Here is a 22,542-nt window from a genome sequence, read left to right on the forward strand (position 1 = left end):
AAGAACCCAGGGTGTTTACTCCCCATGGTGCAAGGGCACCTGGGTACACAAACAGTGGCGTGATCCTCTGGCTTTTCTCTGCTTGTCATTCCCTGAATGCAAGAAACAGATGCAGTGATCAATTAACCGTGTGCAGTGAACCCCAGGCAGGAAGGGAATGCTGTGTTTTGCAGTCCTTTTGTTACTCAGAAAGAATGAGTGGGAAGAAAGGCTGCCTCAGCTGCTACTGAGACAACATAAAGATTCAGTCAGGATTTTTTCCCACTATGTGGGTAGTTGCAGGTTCATCCATCCTGATTTGCCTAGGACCCTCCTCATGCATGCCTATTGTTCTCTTATGATTATTCATGATATTGTGGATGTTCTCAAAACTACTCAGGTTTGGACAATATATTAGGAGATTTCCCTATCTGCATGGTCTAAGAGTGGAGACCCTTACTGTCACAGATCATTAGTACTCAACATATTTTTGGTGAGAACCGGGTATTCAGGAGAAATGAAATTATACATGACATAAATGCAGCAGGGCAATTTGTTATTGTGTGTGTAGTTAAAACTCCACATTGTCTCCCAGTGCTGACAGCAAGAGCTAAGTTCTGTTTTGCTCTGCAGCAGTCCCTCGCATGGACAAAGCAGGTTGGAAAAACATTACCTTGCCTTCCTATTCTTCCAGTCTTCCCTATGACTGATAAATGAGGCAACTTGTGATTGTCCACCTCCAGTCTTTGTTTGAGTTCATTACTGGCACTGCATCATGTTTTAGTTAATAGAGCATTGCAGCAGGAAACTGTTGAACCCAATTTTTCCCTAGGCATTAAATGTGTTGAGCAGTGAAATCTTGATATCTAGATAGGAGAGACAGAAGAGATGAGGAAATGAATATAGTAAAAATATTTTAATTAATTATTTTTATTGTTTTAGTATTTGATACATGCATTCCACATGTTTTGTTCAAATCCACATCCATTCTTTCCCTCCAGCTTCTCTTCTATCTTCCATTACCTTTTCCTCCAAACTTCATTTGGTGAATGCACTGAATGTTTATTATATAGTATTTTAATGAATTATTTGATAATCTCACTCATATATAGAATGCATTTTATCATAACCACCCACACTCCTCCCCATAACTTGTCCCATATCCACCCCATCCTTCACCAACTTCCTGTCTTCTTTTTTTTAACATACTAAATCTAAATAGTGCTGTCCATGTGCCCATGGATGTAGCTCATAGGAGTATGGTCAACCTACAAGGAACTACAGGCTTAAAAGAAATTAACATGCTCTTCCCTAACTGCCATCAACTGACAATAGATCATCAGCTGGGTGTGGGAGCTCATGAGTCCCTCCCCATACCATACTGGGAATGTTGACTGGCTTGATCTTGTACAGATAAACACAACTGCTTAAGTACAATGATCCTATTGTGTCCTGAAGGCACTGTTTTGCTCCAGTCCTCCCAGAGAGTGATATAATATTTGGGTATTTTAACGTGTTTGGGAATTAAAAGTTATCTCTTCAAGTGCACTCATTAAAGATATCTGGCCATAAGAACCAGTTCATTGGTGTTATTCACTTCCTACCCAGCTTTCTTGAAAAATCTTATTTCTGTGATGAAGAGCCTTGTTGACAACCCTATACAATCATTTTTTATTATTATTATTTGTATACTCCTAAACTTATAAAAAAGAATGTTTTGTAAGTAGTAGAAATCAATATGGGAACTGACCTGGATGGTAGATACAGCAGTCAATGGTCAGTGTAGAAAAGTAAAAGTACTCTAGGGCCCATTAATCAGAGAAAAATTTAGCAGACGGAATTATTGGATAAATACAAATCCACTGGAAAGGCTGAAGGGGCAAGCAAGCTTTTGGACCTAGCTTTCCAGATAAATTTCTAAGACCACATAGAACAGACCTACTAGGAAACTACTATCTCTGGTGGACCACCGATGCATTGTGTTCAAGGTTACACTGTGTCATTTTTCATTAGTAATCAAAACTTAAATATATAAGCTACCACCGTTAGAGCACTTATTAGGTACTACCTTCTTCCAACCAGGGAGTTCGAGAATGGACTTTAGAATGCTGACGTGAAAATTTCGTGTTTCTGTGTTTGGTGAACCAACAGGAAGCCCCAAATGAGACAGAAAGATGGCTGGTTCCTTATTTCCAACTTCTAGTTCTCTAATATGTGTATCTATTTGGTTCAAGATTGCCACATTTAGGAAATGAAAATAATAAGGCAACAATATCATACACAAAAAGTAATAATAGTTATCTGAAAATTGGAATAAATTGGGCATGCTATATTTGATCTGACAACCCTAAATTATTGGGACCTATTCATAATTGGAACCCTAGCTGCATGGGACTCTACCAAATTATTTACAATTTCTGACCTATACATCTACAAGGAGGATAAGCAGGTTTAAGTGAGCTAATCCATAGTATAAACCAAAGTAATATTCCCAAGAATGCTGAAGCCTTTCTGCCCATATATTTTTTGCCACCAGAATATTTTCATTTTACCTTGTTAAACCCTCTGAAATCCTGCCAATCTGTGATTCACTTGATTTAAATCACTTTCTACTTTTTAAAACATAAAAATCTTCTCCAATGTAAAAGGGGTCAGTCTATATTCTAGAAATAGGGTTTTCAGCAGGGAGAATAGAGATGATTAGAACATGAGAATTTTAGGCATAGGAAAGTCTGTCACCAGGAAGAGAAAGGAGCTGGGCACTAATCCATTCCAACTTCCACTGGCTTACTGATTTGCACTAGACAAATACAGAACCCAAATGGAGAAACATCTCCTTTTCTTCCTTCTTCTCCTGTCTGTGTTACAAAAGATGTGTGCATTCTAAATTACTTAACCCAAGCAACACTATGAGATAACATAGGTCATTTGCACTTAAGTCAAGGAGCTAATAAATATGTGATAGCCTGAAACATGTATATGAACATTACTTGGATCAAAGGTCAAATTTGAGTTCTAAACAGTTGTCATACAAACAACTTTTGACTAGACAACTCTTTAAGTTGAGAACCATGTGTATTTATTTAATGAGTGGGGATGTCAAAAAGATGAATACTGGGACTGTGCCATGCTAACTATTTGATCAGAAGAAATAATAACCTCAGTAGGAAAAGAAACACTTTCTTTTCAAGGAGTCACAGGTAATGAAAAATCACCATGAATGCTTATGTAAAGCCTCTGTTCAGGAGTAAAGGACTACTTTTTTGATTCCTGTTTTTCTTTTGACAGTTCTCTTTTGCATTTAAAGCGTAGGCCACTGAAGTTTCTAAACTACTGATTGCAACAGGAATCAGTAGCAATTAGAAGCGGTGAGCAATTGAAAGAGGGAACCAAGGAAGCTGCTCCCAGAGTGATCCTGGAAGACTTTCAACGCAGCCATGGCATCAAGCTATAGAAGCTTGGCTGTCTCCATGAGTGCAAGCGAACAGTCTACTGAGATCAGTGGTGCTGTCTTCTCAGCCCCTGTTCTCTCTAGTAGTGAGTGGGAAGCAGAGGTTGCTTTGGCAGAAAAATCTCATCAAAGAATCAAGAAAGGACATTTGGCTAAAAGAGGATTGTTCCAGTGAAATCAACTTTCCCTGAACTGTTTGCTCTAAGAGCAAATTGAAGCTGGTGCTGCACCTTTGACAAGTGAAGTGAAGTTTACCGATCAACCTGTAGGTTTCTTTTTGAAATACAGCAGATTTCTAAATTACTTTCATTTCAGAGGTACGACAGGTTCATTTTCTCTGTAAGAGTATACGTTATTTTTTTTTTTTTGTATCCTTACATCTGCCTCGCAAAAAAAGCAATTCATACTCGAAAGGCACAATAGCTCCTTACTAAGAAGTTTTCAGCATCAGTAAGTTAAGGATCTTCAAATGCTTTTATTAATTACAATTTTATTTCAAGCATTCAATGATATTTTAAAAGATGGGAGTTACTTTGTACTTCTCAACATCACAAGGAACAAATTTGATTCCAAACACTAAGTGTTCTACAAAGTGAAGGATTCATTTGGGAAGAAAAAGGAAGAACCTCATCATTGCTTTAGATAATTCATAAAAATGTAGCATGATGTTTCTATGTAAATACTGTTATGTCATTGAAAGGAAACAGGAATGGACATGCCATTTAACAGTTCCAAGGCTTCTTGTAAACACTTCTGTCATTAAACTGTGATCTAAATTCTGATCTTCTATAGGGTTTGATTTCCTTTGTGTGTTGAGATATGTAGTTACTTTTTCACATTGTGCAATTAACTATCAACATTAAAAGTGACCATCAAATGAAAAGATTAATTTCACATGGTGAATACAATGATGGAGGGTCCAGGTAGGCAAAAATTTTGGGGGGTTAGCTAAATTCCATAGCTAAAATCTTATATTGATTTTGTAGTGAAGCATAGACTGGTTACTTTTGAGCTTTCAAAAGCTGACTGCCCAAGGAATATTTTCTGGCTTTCTCAGGTACCATGCAGTCTTCCATAAGCAAGCATTCATCCACTCGGAGAGCTTTAACCTGCACTTTCTACTTTCTTAGCAATCACACTTAAAACCCTGTGAATAGGCCCTAGGATTTACAGAGCTCAGCTTCTTGGGACAAGCGTAGCCTTTCAGCTTTTGGCTGACAGTGTGTGAGCATTCACTTCCGTGCTCAAGGAGTTTCTTGTAGTTTCAGAAGTCTAAGAGAAACAAAGGAAGGGAAGAAGGATGTCTTAGTCTAATGCAGACTCATGAACTTGCCTCTAATAGAGAGGCTAGTTCATCTTCTTTTATTTTTTCCTAATCAAGCTGTTAGGATGAAACAGGGACATGTAATCTTACCAGAATGAAATTGGGGTCATGCTATAGGCTAGCTGAGTGAGGGCTCTTTGGCATGTGATGTATGGCCAACACAACTCTTTTACCACATCAAATCTGCCATTTAATTACATTTTAAATCTCATTTGATGCTTTTTTATCATTATGGAAATTGCTCTGTAAATGTGCCCAGAATGAGATCTCATACAAGCTTGCTGAGAGAATTGAAGACAGAGAAGATGAAACACTATCATCAGACAATTGTTGTGGCTTTAGACAATGCAGCCTATGCAATAAGAACAAAAATATTTTCATTGATTCAGAGATGTACTCCTACTAGATCGGTGGTTCTCAACCTTCTTAATGTTGAAACCCTTTAATATAGTTCCTCATGTTGTGGGGACCCTCAGCCATAAAATTATTTTCATTGATAATTCTGTAAAAGTAACTGCAATTTTGCCACAGTTATGAATCATGATGTAAATATCTGATATGAAGAGTATCTGATATGCAACCCCTGTGAAAGGGTCGTTCAAGCACCCAAGGGGTTGTGACCCACATGTTGAGAACTAGATTGTCCTTGGGCTCTTTTGCCTGTGGCTATATCCCTTCTTTGATAGCGGAAGAAAGCTTCTGCTTTCCAACTCAGGACACCTTTTCCTTCCTAGCCTCGGTATCATCACTTTAATTTATATTTGCCAGAATTAATAATATAATACTGGACTCATATTTCCAACTCTTTGCATGCATGTAGAGCAGGGCTGAGGTCTTTTAAATGAAAGATTGGTTTGCTATGAAATGAAGAACACCTCTGTCTTTTTTCAAGGTCATTTAAAAATATCTCAACTGCAAAATGTTCCTTCCTCTGCCATGGTGATTGACGCACTTCTTTGTGGAGCACAGCTGGTTTCAAGTTTTCCTTTAAGCACATTCTTAATTATCTCGTACTTTGATCTTGAACTCTTTCACTGGGCCGTGAGGTAGAGAACAAGTGAGGAGCCTAGTTGCACTATCCCTGAGGTTCAAACTGCTGTGTCCTTTCCTAGACAGACCCCTGGAATAACATGCCCTTTCTCTCAGGAGTTACCCACCCACTCCTCTTTTATTTATTTCCCAAGCAAAGAGCAAAGCAAAAGGAAAAACAGCCAGGTTATTATTTGAATGTGTTTAGTGTCCCGAATTTCTTTGTAACATCCAAGAACTAACATTTAAGTTGTCCTCTCCTTAAAATCTGGCCATTTGGTACTTAGCATCACTGTAATTTCATGATATATAAATAAGCAAAATCATACTTTGGTCACATTTTCCAAGGTGCAATTCTTCCTCAGAGTTTTCCATTAAGGTGATACTTGTGAGATATGTTGCTGTATTAGTTACTTGGATTTCTAGAAAGTGGAGGTGATGGTAGGTTTTCAGTGGACTACTATACTTTTGCTTCCTAGTCCTTCATGAAAGTTCATGAAAAAATTGGTTATATTTTGCATTTATGAATACTTATATATATTTCTCAGGAGAGGATCAATGATTTCCTCAAAAGAATCCATAACTCCCAGATGATTAAAGACTGTCATAGATAAATATTTCATTCTTGGAGTGGATAATGGTCTTAAAATCACCAATAATACATCCACACTCTTGAACTCAGAGTTTATCCTACAGTATCACAAACTCTGGGATTGGGATGTACAAATCGGTGTATTTATTATTTTGATTAGTTCTTTTTGAATTTCATATACCATGTTTTGATCATATCCCCTCCCCCAACCCTCCCTCTTGCCTCCTACTCAATTTTATTTTTCATCAAGGCCAATTTGTATTGTCCAAATATTTTGGGATATGTGGCCTTCCACTGGAGCCTAGTTGACCTATAAAGGTCTACAACCTTAGAAAAGACTGGCTCTTTCCCAGCAATTAATAACTTCCAATAACACCCTGGCTAGGAGTGGAAACTTGTGCCCAACTCCCCTCTCCATTCTGGAATTTGGTCTGGCATGGGATTCCACAGATTTTTGCATGGTGTCATAATCTCTGTGAGTTCATATGTACAGCTTCTGCCTTGTGTTTCCAGAAGTTATGATTTTCTTGTAGTGATCTGCCACTACTTGCATTCTTTCTGCTTCCTTTTCTGCAATGATCCCCAAGTCTTTGGAGGAGGTACTGGGGTATCCACATTCCATTTAAGGCTGAATATTTTACAGTTTCTCATTTTTCTCATTGGCTAATTTGCAGTCTCTATATTGATAATCATGTATTGCAAACAGAAGCTTCTCTGGTGAGGATTGTGGGGTGGAGGATTAGGTACAATGAAAGGTCATTAGGAGTTGGTTTTGATGATTCTCTCAAGTCACTCAAGTTTGACCTTACTGTGCTATGTATCCTATACATGATCTTATACACAAGTACAGGTGAATGACACATGGAAGATAGATGCTGAGAAGAGCACAGGAGAACGCCTATTTAGTAGATTACTGCAGGAAACCATGATTGTGGGTGGAAAATGTCTGAGTTCTGGAATAATATCACCATTCTAACTTCAGACTTTCTTCAAAATCCCATTTTAAACTACTCATGTCCCCTCGGATGGATAACACTTCAATAATGAGTCAGCATCAAACATTACATTTTCTCTTCTAGGACAGAAACGTGTTGTGCCTCCCTACACATTATCATTGCATTCTCCAAGTCATATTTACGAGCTCTTGAAAATGTCATTTTTCTATCCTGTATCTACTGCCTTAGTTTAAATCATTCTCTTCTCTTGTTCAGACTATTATTATACCTTGTTTCCAGGTCTGCAGTTCTTTTTACTAAACAAAAGATACTGTTTCCAAAAGATAAATAGTGAATGTATTAATCATCTTCATAAAAGTCCAGAAATTTATTTTGCAAATACTCCCACACTGTCCTACCCAGTCCCACAGCTGCTCATTCCCAAATAAACACACAGAGGTTTATATTAATTGTAAACTGTTTGTCCTATTGCACAGGCTTGTAACTAACTAGCTCTTATGCTTAAATTAACTCATAATTCTTGTCTATGTTTAGTCATGTGGCTTGGTACCTTTTCTCAGTCCACCATTCTCATCTCATTTCCTCTGCCTCTGGCTGGTGCCTCCATCTTTGCCTTTCCTCTCCCCAGCCTTCTCCTAGTCTGGTTACCCCACCTACACTTCCTGTCTAGCTACTGGCCAATCAGTATTTCATTAAACCAATAGGAGTGACAAATCTTTACAGTGTACAAGAGCATTATCCCACAGCATTCTTTCTATCTATCTATCTATCTATCTATCTATCTCTCTATCTATGTTTGAATATATAAATACACATATGCACAAACACGTATACATTTATGCACATAGAAATATTTTCATTTTACTGCTTCGTATTACCTACACCATATCACCCAGAGATCTCTCCTCCAGCTTTCAAGTGTACTTATCTAATCCTATCTCCCCTTATAATCAACTTTACTCATGATTTTTCTTCTTCTACCTTCAGTTCCATTCACTGCTTCTCTGGTCAGCACCCAGTCACTTCTTTTTTTGTTTATTTAAGAAATTTTTTATTCAGTTTGCATACCAACCACAGATCCCCCCTCTCATCCCTCCTCCTGCTCCCCTGCATAAGTCTTCCCCCCACAACCAACCCCCATCCCCTCCTCCAAAAGGATAAGGGCTCCTATGGGAAGTCAGCAAAGTCTGGTACATTCAGTTGAAGCTGGAACAGTCCCCTCCCACCTAATCACATCTTAAGGCCATACTCAAAACGTTCCTACTTCTGCTATGGCTGTCAGTCATCTTATGGGAAAAGGTAATTGGTCTCATTTCCCATGGGATTATGTTCTACTTTAACATTACCACATTTTATTTGGTTTGTTTATTTGCTTAAGACTTGTTAATAGGCCCATTAACATACAATAAATCCTGTGATTTTTAAGAGTACATTTAGTCAAAGCTTTGGGTATTTCTCATTTGTCATCTAGATTTCAAAAAGAAATAGATGAGAAGGTCAGTGAATGAATGAATCAAAATTCTAATAGTACTCATAAGAAAGAATTATTTTCAGCCTTTCTACCCAAGTAACATTAATAATTAGATATTATTGGTGATAATGTCTTATTCTCTTGTTTGTGCTCTTTCTTTGTTAAATTTAAAATGGTATCACACTAGAACAGAGATTCATGGCATCTCAATATTTTTTTCATACATGTCTGAGAAGAATGAATGAAAAACATTTATCTATTTTAAAATACTATGGCCATGACCTTGTTATCATGTTTCTTTGCTAATCACCACTAGGCTTCCTCAATTATACTCAAGGTCAATTACAATGATGATATACAATATAATTTCTCCTTTCTCAGTGCACTATGAGACAGATTTCTCCTATTTTTAAATAAGTAATATAATGTAACGGACATATAAAAATTCTTGATATATAAATTAACCTGTCAAAGCCAGATGTGAGTGTTCTAGTTCCTTATTGAAACTACATTTATCTTGCTGGCATGGAAAGTCTTATCAAACCTTGCTCTCCCAGAGATGCTTAGAAGAAAGAGCATGACTAAATGTCAAAAATGCCCTAGGCCTGCTTCAACAAAGTGGTCTAAGTAGCTGTAGACTATTTTGTATTCAACTGAATGTTTTGCCAAAGATTTGTGGATCTACAATTGAAAGCTTATGAGTTGATTTCTTCCTCTGCAGTACAGGTTCTAGGAATGAAGGTATATCACTTAGAATTTTGTCTGTTTCTCATTTATATGTCTGCATCAGCAAATATGCCAATGTTATATAACATTATATTGTTTATATGCTTATTCCATCTTCCTCCTTCTCCTTGGACATTGAAAACAGTCATTTTGTTTCCTCCTTATCACTACCTTATTCCATAAGAGAACACAAAATAAACTAAAGGTGTTGGCTAAGCACCAAAAAGAGTTATATTTCCCAGAAGAAGTAATTTCCTATACTTGGTAGTAAATAGAAATTAACTCACCAAAAAAAACACCAGAGAATCAGACCCAATTATGTCAGAAGGACTTCAGTTAACATCATGGTATTAGAACCCTCTTTAGTATTGAATACTCATAAACACCTAGAGATGATTTCATAGTTATTACCTTTAAGCTTTAGGATAAAGAGTACTCATTAGTGAATACAAGGTTGTGTAATGTGGGTTTATGATTTTATTTGAAGGTGCTCTGCTATTTAAAGAGAGAGAGATACTTAGATTGTTAAGTATGCTAGCTACTTTTATATCTACTTGACACAAGCTAGCATCATCATAGAGGAAGGAGCCTCAATTGAAAAAAAAAAGCCTCTATAACATGGAGCTATAGGCAAGCCTATAGAGCATTTTCTAAATTAGTTATTAATGAGGGAGGGCATGGCCTATTGTGGGTGATGTCATTCTTGGGCTGGTGGTCCTGGGTTCTATAAGAAAGTAGACCGAACAAGGCCTGGGAAGCAAGCAAGTAAGCAGCACCCCTCCATGGCCTTTGCATCAGCTCCTGCCTCTGGATTCCTGCTCTGCTTGAATTCCTGCTCTTACAGCTTTTGAAGATGAACTGTTATACGGAACTGTGAGTGTTTCATCACAGTAACAATAACCCTAAGACAATATCATTAGCCCAGGCTAAATGTTTACCTTAATGTGGGATTGTTCTATTATTATACAGGATGAAGTGTTTTTTCTAGGATAAGAGAGGGGATAAAGTTTTTTGGTTTTGTTTTTACATTTACATCTTCATGATTAAAACAAGCCAGAGGAAATTAGTAACATGACTGCTATGATTTCTAGTGTATTATCAAAAATAATTGTGGACTTTGCCATATGCTCTTGCCTTCTTCTTCCATATTACTTTTGGGATAAGACTTGACATCAGCTAATTGCTTACTTCTAATATTCAAAGTCTCTAAAGGAATACATAACTTAATGACAGAAATCCAAGAAATAAGCTTTTCTAACTTTTAACTCTATACATAATGTAGATAAATGGCAGAGATAAATATAACCAGTGTGTCTTTGTTTATGAGAATATAGTTTGCTATTTTAGGAATATAAATGTATTCTGTTCATCTACGAGCATTTATATATATGATATATATATATATATATATATATATATATATATATATATCAAAGAACTGAAAATGTAACTCAGTGGCACAGCACTTGCTTAACATGCATGAGCCCCTATGTTTGGTCATCAGTATCTTAAAATTAAGTTATAGTATTAGTACTAAAGGAACTGTGAAATAGTTGGCTAACCACTCTGATTTAGAGAATATTTCAGTTGTTAGTGATTGCTCTCAGAGCAACCTAGTAAATTTCTCAAATTGAATATCTCCAGGTACCTTCATTTTTAAATTATGTTGCTGTGTTACATGAAGTCAAATCCAAAGTTGCTTGATTTGTATTTGATAGGTAGGGAAAGAATCGGAGTTTAGTGCAAACATAAATCCAGAGAGACGAGTGCTCTGAACGTGCTTCAGCCACATAGCAGCTATGGAATTGGGAAGAGTTATTTAATCTCCCTTAATTGTGATCCCTTCAGTGGGCATAAAATGAACTTCAGTGGCTGAAGAGATGGCTTGGTGGTTAAGAGGACTGGCTGTTCTTCCAGAGGACCCTGATTTGATTCCCAGAATCCATATGGCAGCTCACAACCATCTGTAACTCCAGTTCTAAGGGATCCAATGCCCTCCTCCGGCCTCCATGAACACTGCCTGTACATGACGTGCATGCATGCAGGCAAAACACCCATGTACCAATAATAAACAAAAAAAACCCTGTCTCTAAGAAAATGTACCTATAGGATTGGTATAAGAGTTGTAGAAGATGTCAAGCATTCCCTATCCTTTTCATCCTGGTACCTTACTCCCACTACACTTTACGACTCTGCAACAACAACAACAACAATATGTTTCAATGTTCAAAAGACCTAGCTGGTCCCTCTTAGATAAGAATAGTTATTTTTCACTCAGGCTGATTCCCTCCCATAAAACACAGCACAAAACTAAAAGCACCTTCACCACCGTAGGCTTTTTGTATACAGTCGTCTCTATAATTTAACTGTGCAGCCTAGTATTTGTCTGTAGAGGCCTTTAAGACTACTGTTGGCAATGAATTTCTACAAGATGTCCTGTGCAGGAGATGTTTATCCAATTGTAAGCAATAAAGCAGTATAAACAATATCTGTAATAATGTTTCAATGGTATATAGGTCTTATATGTGGGCTTTAGATAAAGTGTTAAAAAGAAAACCTAGTCTGTCTTACAGCTGCTTCTATCATCCAGGAGCAGCACTGTGAACCAAATTGATATCAACATTAATTCTTCACTGGGTCCATGACAGCCAGTTTTTAAAAGAATCTGAAGCCGAGTTACTCTGCCCACCTTTTTTCAAAGACTATGTGCTTTAGAACTCACACCAATGTATTTTAGAAATGCCTAATGCAACATATTTTATATGGGGAAATCAAATCTAAAATAGCATTTCTAGCTTTAACATGATTTTATGAAGAGTTGTCCAGTGCCTGAAATCTACCTTCCATAGGTAGAGTAAGAAAAAGGTGAGGTTGAGCCATATATGAAGCTATTATTATTGCTTGTAAGTACTCAAGAAAATAACTGTTTTGCTGGTTCCTGAATGGTTACAACTGTCATCTAGATCTCCTACCTCATTTCTCTCTCTGCTGCAATTTTTCCGTAAAACTGCCTTCCCAATAATCATGGCCCAGTACTATTATTACTGGTATGCTTGTTTCCAGGAAACAATAGTGAAAGCTTATCTTTATAAGATCAAATATAATCAGCAGGATACTTCCTGAACCCTCAGTGGCTACGCTGTACACTTTGAATTTCATCTACTGACCTTCTGTAGCTCTCCTTCTTAGTATCTGCCTGCAGGTATGACTCCCATTTGTATGAATCTGGTATTCATTTTCTCTGCTAAGATGTGGGAGTTATGAAAGAAGGATGAGAAAACCAAAGCATTCAACTCTAATGAACAGTCATTGGGTTAGGCACTTGGATGTTCTACCTACATGACACTATCTAATCTTTACCAAATAGTATAAGCCAGACATTTTTTGGACTTCTTTATGGATGATATATAAAAAGAGACTTTAAAATATTTTGTAATTTTCTCAAATTCTTAAAACATAAGTGACAAAAGTTAGAACCTTAACTTATCTCCCACCAGTCTACTTCTCTGTGGAATCATATCAATCAAGGCCAGCAGTACCTCTTGCTGTAGTGGAGGGACTGGACTATAAACGCACTTCTTTCCTCTTCTGTCTTCAGCCTTTTTAAATCTTCATGTAGTGGTTTGTTTAAAGCCCAAAGCAGATAAGGTCACTACCTTACTTATTACTAGGTTTTTCCTCATTTCTTTTTTTTGTTTGTTTGTTTTTAATTGAAAATAGATTTTTCTCAAATAAAATACATCCTGGCCACAGTTTCCTTTCCATCCACCTCTCCCCCTCCCAAGTCCCCACTCCTCCTCCATCTCACTTCAGAAAAGAGCAGGCCTCCAAGAGACAACAACTAAACATTACAAAATAAAATACAGTAAGACAAGTCAAAAACCCTCACACTGCAGCTGGAGAATACAACCCAACAGGAGAAAATGAGACCCAAAATCAAACAAATGAGTAAAAAACACATGCACTCCCAAAGTCAGGAGTCCCACCAAACAACAAGCTAATAGCCACAGCATATACACAGAGGACTTGGTGCAGACCGGTGCTTGCTGCTTCGGTCTCTGTGAGCCCATTTGAGCCCTGTTTAGTTGATCAAGTTGCCACAGTCTGCTGGTGGACTCCAGCCCCTCTGACTACTACAGTCTTTCTTCCTCCTATTCTGTGGGGTTTCCTGAGCCCTGAGGGTATGGACCCAATGGAGAACTCCACTTTCGACTCTATCTCCACATAATGTCTGGCTGTGGGCTGCTCCCATCTGATGCCAGAGGGAGCTTTTCTGATGACGACTAGACAAGGCATCAATCTATGAGTGCGCAGATTTTTTTTTTTGGCCAGTTGTTTCTACCCTAGGTCCCTGGGCTATCCGGTCTCTGGTTCCATCCAGGCAGTGTAAGGCATGGGCTCTCTCTCCTGGCATGGGCCCCAAGTTAAACCAAAAATTGATTGGCCACTGGCACAAGTTCTGTACCACCATTGCCCCAGCACATCTTTCACACAATACAGATTGTAAGTTGAGGGTTTTGTGGCTGTGTTGCTGTCTAGGTTTCTCTTTCAGTAGCCTGTGGGAGTACCTTCCTGCACCAAAGAGACTAGAACCTAGGAATGAAGACTCCATGCAGGTTCTAGCTCAACATCTCTATGTACAGTGAGCTCTATGGAGGTTGTCCTCAGCAATGGGGCCCAGCAGTCCATTTGCAGAGACCAAGCCTCTGTCCTAGCATCACCTGGGTTGTTTGGGGATCTCCTGGGAACCCCCTGACCAGAAACTCCACTGAATGCAACCCAGTCTTGCCACTGGGAGCCTTGTCTGACTACAAGAAATGGCCAATTCAGAATCCATATCCTCCAAAACTAAAGTCCTGACTAGGGTCACCCTCATAAATTCTAGGAAGTTTCCACTGCACTCATTTCCACACTGCCCCCCACAAATGACCCCCAATTCCAGCTGTCTCTTCTCACATTCTTTCCCTCTATGCCACTCCCCTGTGCCTGCCACCAGTGCACCCGCAAAATCCATTCTATGTCCCCTTCCCACGGAGATCCATGCATCTCTGCTAGAACCCTTCTCTTTACTTAACCAGACTGGGTCTACAGATTGTAACTTATCATTTAGTTAAAGGCTAATATCCACTTATAAGTGAATACATACTGTATTTGCCTTTCTGGGTCTGGGTTATCTTACTCAGAATTATTTTTCCTAGTTATATCCATTTGCCTGCAAATTTTGTAGTGTCATTGTTTTTAACAACTGAGTAATACTCCATTGTGTAAATGTACCACATTTTTTAAATCCATTCTTCAGTGTGGATAAGGAAAATGTGGTACATTTACACAGTGGAATATTAGTTAGCTGTTAAAAACAATGAAATTTACTGGCAAATGGATGGAACTAGAAAAGATCATCCTGAGTGAGATAACCCAGACTCAGAAAGACAACCACTGTTTGTACTCACTTATAAGTGGATATTAACCATAAAGTAAAAGATAGCCGTGCAATATGGGATTGCTTAAGGCAGTCTGACAAATGGGATTTTGCTCAGCTTCCTCCAGGAGTAATCCACCCTAGGCTGGGCCTTTTTTAAAGATTAGATTTTGAAGTAAAGCTTTGCACCTGGGAATGTACTGAGGCAAGAAAGCGGATCCCTTCTTTCCACTGTTCTGCTGCTGAAGTATGAGAATTTTCAAGTGAGACATGAAAGCAAAGACAACAAACCCTGCAGGATAATCATCTCTGAGGACTTTAATAACAGCCATTTTTAAAGCAAAGCTTATAGACTCCTAAGTTCATAGCGCAGCATTTAAGATACATTGCAATGCAGTAGAGCTGAAAACACACTCCTTAGCTACCAATAGCAACCTGGCTCTGAGACAAACAGCAGTCTTGAAATTAACTCTTGCTTCCCTTGGGATGGCACTCTGCTGCTTTAAACAGAATTGCAATGGCCACATATGGAAGAAAAATGAAATCGCTCCTTGTAGTGTCTCTCTCCTAAAGTCTGTTTCTTCGTCTAGCTAGGAACCTTTAGGGGATAGATTAAAGTCCTTAAAAGGCCAAGACAGTCCAATTCCTTCATATGGATAACTTCTCAAAAAGTTCATTTTCTTTTTTTACTAATTCTAATGTCCAGTTAACAGACTGATACATTTGTAACATGCAGGAAAAATGAATCACTAAAAATGATTTGCAAATGTCAGACAAACTAGGTTCTTTTGCTCTGGGTGGTAGGCATATTTGTAAAGATTTCCTGTTGCAGCACGGCAGTTGCACATATGAACTCATAGTTGTGGTTGTGACAGAGTTCAAGAGACCTGTGAAGACCAAGCCAGACAAAATCCCAGCAGAGAAGAGGGAAGTGGTCATGAAGGCCTCCCTCTACCTGAGGAGTTATCAGCAATTGATGGCTGCTGGGAGAAGGGTAATCAATTTTCTTCAAGGTTATAGAGAAGCTACCCATGCTCCAGTAGATGGTCCTGCACCCATACCATACTGATAGCACTAAGTGGACTCTATGAGTTAAAAAAATTAACACATGAAGTTGGAAGGGAACAGTGCTGGAGGGGATAGGGGAATAAATGGAATTGAAAGAATGGAGGTTAGACTTAAAATTTTTAAAGCTAAATAACTTTCAAAAATAGTGTTGGCCCTGATGATGATGGAGAGGGACAGCTGGCCCCACCCCTTGTGGTGGAGTGTCCTGGTGGAGGCTTGGGATTACCAACCCAGCTACTCTCCAGGCCCACATCCAGGGCTTTGAGTTGACCCATCCCAACATCTATTCCACCTGTGACCTACTGGAGTAGGTGTAGGGATGGATCAGACCTGCAGAACATTAGGCACAGGATCTCCTTGACTTGGGGCAACAGCAGGATACCCAAAAGCAGTTTTGGTGACATCCAATATTGATGGTGTACCAGAAGCCAGAAACCTTGAACCAGACCAGTGACTCATTGCAATGAACATGTAAAAGTAAAGCTGTTTGAACAAAAGTATATATTGCATGACACACCACAACTCACAGCTCCCAATGCCACTACAACTAACAAATAAGTGATGGAGAGGCAAGAAAGGCAGAAAAGCGACATGATTTTTTTTATTTTAATTTCTGTATTTTTTCATTTTCTTTTGGCAAGGAGGCTACAAGGGTGGAGGGTGGACATGGAAGGACTGGGAAATGAGTGTGATGGGGTACATAATGTGAAATTCCCAATGAATCAATAAATGTTTTTAAAGACTTCTCAATGAAAAGGTAGTGCTCATTTCTGCTCTCATCTCACAATGGTGTGGTTATGGAGCTGTGTATGTGTGTCTACACTTGGAAAGTTCAGCTATTTACAGCTAATGTTCAATGAATGATTGAGCACAATCAAAGTAAAGGAATTTTATGTGGTTGCTACTGCTTTGTTCAACTTCTCTAAAACAGTGAAACATTTTGAAAGCACTTGGGTTGGATAATAGTGCTTCACATATGTTGCATTTCTCTTCAAGTTTATTGAACATCAATCTACTCTCTCTAGTGAACTCAGAGCCATCATTATTACTATTAATTATTTTGCTTTGGTATAAAGCCAAGTGATGCCTTCCATAATTACTTACTAACACATGGAGAGCCCCACTGTATGAGCCCAAAGCTCACACTTCACACTCTTCTCCAATTACTAGCCCATAAGGATAGCTTCTGCCCTGTTTTGGATATTGTCTCTGGCATTATACACACTTAGAAATTAAGTCACTCTTTTAGTTAGTAAAGAGCAACTAGTGTTCTTTTAATTATTTATTATATACTAACTGCTCTCAAAAAACATCAGAGGCAGTGGACCCATAACGAAATTTGTAGAAAAAATATAGCCATTTATTTTTATTGTTTCTGTATTTGTTTGTTGCCCCATTTCTCAGTGATCTTGAAGTTAGAGATTGGTATTTGTCTAGTAAATTAATATAATTTTAATCAACAATCAGTAATTGTATACATTTATGGAATGCATTATCATATTTTAATAGCAACTCACTGACATTGCTTATCATTTTTTTGAAAAATCTTTTAATCTACTCAGCAATTTGAAATATCTTTGAAGCTTATTGTTCACTTCCACTGAAAACTTTGTACCATTCATCCAGCATCTCCTCTTTCCCACATTTCTCCTCACCTAACTACTGATAACTGTTACTTTATTCTCAACTATGATTTTTTACATTGTTTTATATATAAGTGAGATCATGTAACAGTCCTCATTCTATGTTTATGTTAATTTACTCAGTATGTGTTTGTCTTCTATGTTCATTCATGGTCTGGTAAATGATGAGATTGCATCTCCTTTATGTCTGAATAGTATCTCATTGTGTCTAGTCGCATGTTTTCTTTGTCTATTCACTGGGTGATGAAGACTTACAGTATGTTGTAGCTAGAGATTTCCTGCCTCACCCACAATCAGGACAAATCTCTCTCACCTGCCAGTCCCACAGCCGCTCAGACCCGACCAAGTAAACCCAGAGACTTATATTGCTTACAAACTGTATGGCCATGGCAGACTTCTTGCTAACTGTTCTTACAGCTTAAATTAATCCATTTCTATAAATCTATACCTTGCCACATGGCTCGTGGCTTACCGGCATCTTCACATGCTGTTTGTCATCATGGCGGCTGGCAGTGTCTCTGACTCAACCTTCCACTTCCCAGCTTGTCCCGCCTATACTTCCTACCTGGCCACTGGCCAATCAGTGATTTATTTACTGACCAATCAGCAACACACTTGACATATAGACCATCCCACAGCAGTATGTCTATGTCTTAGCTCTTTCTGAACAGTGCACAATAAAATGGAGGCACAGACATCTCTTCAACAAGTTGATTCTGTTTCCTTTGCAGAGCTGTCCAGGGGTGGGGTTGCTTACTCATGTGGTAATTTTGTGTTTTAGTTGTCTAAGAACTTTCCATGCTATTGTTTTTGTAGTGATTGAATTAATTTGCTGAATCCTTTTTAAAGACAATTAATTCTGTATACATAGGAAAAAGAATACCATGACTTAGAATAGTCTAGTCATCCATTGTTTGGGATAATAAAAAGAAGAGTAAAGCACTATTGTTGCTATCTTCATTCTTCATGTTTCTTATTGCTTATGAACATCAAAGATCATTCTCGATGTTGAATGACATAGGATAACAGAAATATTTAATAAGCTTGCCTTTGTGCTTTCTGTTACAAACTTTTATTTTCAATCATTTTATAAATAGTTTTCTCATCTATTTAATTTAGGGAACTTGATTGATTTAATTTTTCCCTACCACTCATTTTCCATTCCATTAAGGGACTGCAATTTATTACCACTGCTTATAAATTAAGCTTGCTTCACATTAATGCCCTTTCTACACTAGTCTCCCCACCTGGAATGTCTTCTTCTCTGTTTTCTAAATTCTGTCTATTTCTTCTGACCCAAGACAAGTCTCATCATTTCATGAAGTCTATTTTTATCACTTGATTTTCATATGGATCCTCTTTAATAGTAAACCTTATATTGCCTATCATTTATTAAAGACTTGTGTTCTGGATGCTGCTCAGAGTAGTTTACAAAATTGTTTAGTATTTAGTGAAGCTGGAGAAATGAAAGCATTCCCAAAGTTAAGCTGCTAATAATGGAAAGAATAAGAGGATGGATCAAACTTATGTCTATTTAGCTGCTTTGCCCTAAGATCTCTTTGGGTACGGAAAAGGGGAATTTATAACAAGAAATTAGACTCCCAAGGGAAAAGGACATGTGAGATTTCTGAAATTCCCACCTGAAGCAGTGTACCCACTCACTAATATTGTGAACCCTGATCAGACTTCTTATATCATGTCGGAGCCTTCTTGGTACTCATTGATGAATTTTCTACAGAATTATAGAGAGTTTGAAGATACAAATTTCTTTTTCCAGGAGTGCATAGAATTTTTCCATTTGCACTCATTTTCTCAATGTCATGTTCCTTCTCATTGTATCTCCACCCAGTGTTTCAGCTCTATTTAACACTCTCCAGAAAAGTAAAATCATCAAATCATTCTTGGAGCACTGAAAAGAAGATTTCACTATCTCATAGAAATGTTATGTTTATTGAAATATATGTGGGAATATTATTAACAGGAAAAGTTATCAGCAGTCAGCTAAAACCTCAGAGGTAATATACCCTTATGGTTATAGAGCATAAGCCTTGAACTCCAAGTATCTAGGTTCAAAATCTTACAGCACTGTGAGATTTTGTGATCTTGGGCATTTTTTAACTGTACTGTAAGTTCATTGTCTTACATAGAAATTGAAGATAATAATGTTGTTTACTATAGAGTATTATTGAAAAGATTAAATAAGCTTCTGCATATACAGTTCATTGAGCTGTGCCTAGTGCATAATAAGTCTTACATATGTTGTTGCTGTTGTTTATATAGATAATATTGTTCCACTATTCACTAGCTATTGTTTTGCCTAGAAAAATACAATCACAAAGAGAACAACAGAAAACCACTTAGCCCACAATGGATGTAGTACTTATGACTTGAATGATCTTTTCTAGTCAGTTCAGAAATGAAATAAAACTAAAGTTTTCTGTGAAAAATATCCTGTATTCAGATTAATTACCTTCTGAGAATCCTATTTATTATCTTTATGAACTTGTTACTTTTTTATGTTTCCTAAGTCTAATATTAGTCTAAGACCAATGACCTCTTGGTAGTTTTATGCAAATAAGTGTATGTCTCATCCTACATGCTATATCTATGTTTCCTCCTAACCTACAGCTCACACTGCCTGATGGTGGTGAAAAAAAAAAACTTCATTATAACATTTAAGCAAGAGCCCTGTGTCCCTTACAAATATTCACTTCAGGTTCAAGGCAGTACATGAATTCTACAGCTTGACAGATTTAGTACTAGTCTGCCATCCCAAAGGAACATGACAGAACTATGTTTATATTGATATTTTAGGTCATTGCTTGATGTAACTAATTGTCCCCAAGGTCTTGTAAACAAAAAGATGAATCACTGGGATAATTTATTCTCTGACAGCAGAAATATTTTATTGTAAAGAGACAATTTTCAATGTAGTGTGTCTTATAGGTGGTTCTGAACATCCTGTTGCAAAATGAAAAATCTAATCAGAATTTCATTTTTCACTCAAAACAAGTGATCTATTTTGGGTAAATGTTTTGTGTGTTTTTTTTAATCAAAATTATTAATGCTATCTTTCAGTGTCTTCTCTTTTACCACTGGAGTTCGCTTTATGCACCTTCAATAACCACTGCATATTTCATCTAATGCTTATACACAATACCTTAACAGAAACAGTCTAGAATCTGGGAAATTTAAGAAAACCGGATCAATTTCCCAGTTTTGACATTTGCTGGATGTGACTTTAAGCAAGTCAGTTAAACTTCTCTTATCTGTGACACATAGAAAAGAAGATGTGCTCCAGCAGGAGCCAGTGCTAAGAAGAAATGACTAGGGTGGCAGATTCATTAGAAATCTGTGACATACAAAGCCCTTACTGAACTTCTTTAATTTATTGCCCTCCACTCCCATCATGACATAGAAAACTATAACTGATGTAAGCTTTGCCTGCAAGTACTAACACAATATTTCAGTCAGTGCTTTTTTTCTAAAAGGAGAAGTTTTGTTCCTAATGTTTATGAGATTTGGCAAGAATTCCTCATCAATATTTATTCAGTACTATAAATGAATTAAAAGAAAAACACACACCTGACTTTTAAAATTAAAGACAGAACTATCACTTGCATTCCTCTTATTTCCCATGGTGCCAAGACTAAACAAATAATTGGTACTAGATGAATACTTGCTTATTCATTTTGTGTCCCTTTCTTTGTTAATGAGACAACAAAGATATTTATATGCAGTAGACTTTACCCAGTCATGGAAAAGAAGAAAATTAGCCCATTAATGAATCAGCATTCTATTTGCACCTCAGAATTCCTCACTTATTCAGCAAAGAAAAGTGTTGATGGTTTCATGTTGCACGTGAATTTAAGTAATTAGTAATTAAGACTGAGTCTTTGCTATCAGGGCAAGACAGACAAACTCAAATGTGTGATCACTCATATGGTAAGGGTATTGGAATAATCATTCTATTGGTGAAATTATTTTCTGAGGCTGGGGATGTATTTCAATGGTGGTAGAGGCCTCACATGTGTTGTGCCCTCAGAATCATCTCAGTTCCAGAAAGAGAGAAAGTAAGAGAGAGAGAGAGAGAGAAAGAGAGAGAGAGACAGACAGACAGACAGACAGACACAGACAGACAGACACAGATACAGACACAAAGAGACAGAGGGAGAATATATTAGTTTTTCTGAACATGCACAAGATTGATTTTGCTTCCCTGAATGCATTCTCTGGAAAGAAAGTTGAGGTGGTATACAAACAGACACAGGAGGGAATACTCTCAACATTAGGTCTGCTTCTCTGTCCTGAATTATTTATATAGTTAGCTCACCTTTCTGTTTTGCTGAATAAACAGCAAATTAGGTATACTATATAGATTTAGAAAATGAAGAAGCAAAAATCTAGGTATGATGTTGCATGTGTATAACAACAAAATTTCAAAGACTGAGGCAGGAAAACCATGAGTCCGAGCCCAACCTGGGCAACGTAGTGAAATTGTGTGTGTGTGTGTGTGTGTGTGTGTGTGTGTGTGTGTGTGTGTGTGTGTGTGTATCACAGTGTCCCAGAGAGACAGAAGCCGAAAGAAGAGAATCCTGGAAATGATGTCTATCTGATTAAACTCCATGCAGCAAGAAACTCATGAATAATTTTCTACTATATTTTCTAGTTTTAAATTCCAGCTATAACATCCCCAAACAGCACCAAGTTTTGTGTGATAAGGATAGATGTTCTTCCCTCTGTTTTATTCTTTTCCTTCCTTTAGCATCTGAGGTCGTCCCATCTGTATTCCTCTTCCAGGATTCAGAGTCCATCAGGACTACTTCGGCTGCCAAAAATAGTGACAAGAAACATTCATTGTCCATCTCCCTTACTTGTGCAGCA

The 22,542-nt window shown here is 37.6% G+C and overlaps 1 protein-coding gene across 8 annotated transcripts in view; it reads left to right on the forward strand.

Moving 5' to 3' along the window:
* The window catches only part of Dmd (dystrophin), a 2,092,376-nt gene that overhangs the window by 1,673,701 nt on the left and 396,133 nt on the right, over positions 1-22,542 (forward strand). The window lies entirely within an intron of this gene.

This window comes from Peromyscus eremicus, chromosome X (assembly GCF_949786415.1).
Source record: "Peromyscus eremicus chromosome X, PerEre_H2_v1, whole genome shotgun sequence".
In the NCBI taxonomy this organism is placed as follows: Eukaryota; Metazoa; Chordata; class Mammalia; order Rodentia; family Cricetidae; genus Peromyscus; species Peromyscus eremicus.